The sequence below is a fragment of the Octopus bimaculoides genome, chromosome 3 (genome assembly GCF_001194135.2).
Source record: "Octopus bimaculoides isolate UCB-OBI-ISO-001 chromosome 3, ASM119413v2, whole genome shotgun sequence".
NCBI classification, from domain to species: domain Eukaryota; kingdom Metazoa; phylum Mollusca; class Cephalopoda; order Octopoda; family Octopodidae; genus Octopus; species Octopus bimaculoides.
In genome coordinates, this window is record NC_068983.1 from 131,209,549 (window position 1) to 131,211,186 (window position 1,638).

Genomic DNA, 1,638 nt, shown 5'->3' on the forward strand with positions numbered 1-1,638 from the left:
GTTTTGCTGCCAGTTGCAGTACACCGCCACCAAGACGTCTCCAAACAAGTCTGGCTTACAGTTGTAAAGCTCGTAGGGCAGACCATCCAAACCCGGAGATTTGTCCCTCGAGCATCCCGCCATCGCGTCCCTCACTTCCGCCGCCGTGATGGCACCTTCGCAGCACTCCGCCTCTCTTGCCGAGAGTCGTGGCAGGCTGTGCAGGTAGGCACTGAAGTCCACCCTGCGTTCTCGCTCATATACAGATAGATAGATAGATAGATAGATAGATAGATAGATAGATAGATAGATGTAGACACACACACACATACAGGTGTATTAAATACCATACCACTTAAATTCTTAATTTATTAAAATTATCTCCGCCTCAAGAAGTATTAGAATTACCATTTAGTGATTGAGAAGGGGAGATGATGTTAAGTATTAAGAATTCTCCAAAGTGGTCATGGCATTAAGGAATAGGTCAGGTTTATTGTCTGGACATAATTGGCCAGCATCATCTCATCATCAGTAGCAAGAGACTTAGACTTGTACAAAAAAGTAAGACACATTTATGGGCACAAATATGTGTGCACGTATGTTTGTATGTACGAGTGTATATATGTTAGTGTGTGTGTATGTATGTATGTATGTATGTATAGTATCACAATGTTCTATTGTGTATTATTTTACTATTATATCTTTTTTTGCTTCATTTCTATTTAACATTGTTGATGTTATTACTTTTACTGCTATTCTTGTTGTGTTATAAATCTATAACTTCAATAGTATTAAGTTAATACCTTGTAACAAATTCGAAACCAAATCGGCAAGATACCAAGTTTAAAAGCATAGCTTAGTAACAGCTGTTCCAAGTGATCGGCTAAGTATTTAACCAATCAGCATCGGGACATCACGTGATGCAACTTTTTGAACGTCTCCTAACAAGTCCTATAAATAAGCATGCTTTGGGGCGCCAAATTTCAATTTGTGGAGTATCGCCGCTAGGCAAACCACGTTCTCATTTTGCTGTATTTAACAGTCGTTCTAATGACTCCTTACTCAACCGAGTAGACAGCAGCTGCAGTTTTGCAGTCATGAGCCCAGCATGATATTTTCTCCTGTCGTGACAGCTTATTTACAGAGCCTACATAACCAAATATTTTTGATAACTACAGAATTGTCCTTCTAGTGTGTAAACTTTACTGTTTCATTTTTAATTTAAGACCAACATGGAAAATATTAAGTGCGACAAATAAAATTCTGTTAATCATTCACGAGTTTTGAGCATTCATTATACGCAGCCAGAACCTAACTCAACTATCGGCAAATCATTTACACGATGATATGGAATTACCACCTCATTACAATCTTATTTTGCCTCTTTCTGGTTTACAATATTATCTAAAGATTGTAATTGGTGAGTTGTTGCGATGACATATAATTCTCATTAGTTTTATTGGAGCAATGGTATACATTCAGACACCAATACACATCAAATACGGACATCACTATTCACAGATGTAGCCCACGTTAAAAACTACTCACACACTTTCACACACGATCGTGCGAGCATAGTTATAACGCATTCATACATACATACATACATACATACACACACACACACACACACACACACACACACACACACACACACAC

The 1,638-nt window shown here is 38.2% G+C and overlaps 1 protein-coding gene across 1 annotated transcript in view; it reads right to left on the reverse strand.

Moving 5' to 3' along the window:
- Positions 1–1,638, reverse strand: part of LOC106874079 (stAR-related lipid transfer protein 5) — a 202,687-nt gene that overhangs the window by 87,575 nt on the left and 113,474 nt on the right. The window lies entirely within an intron of this gene.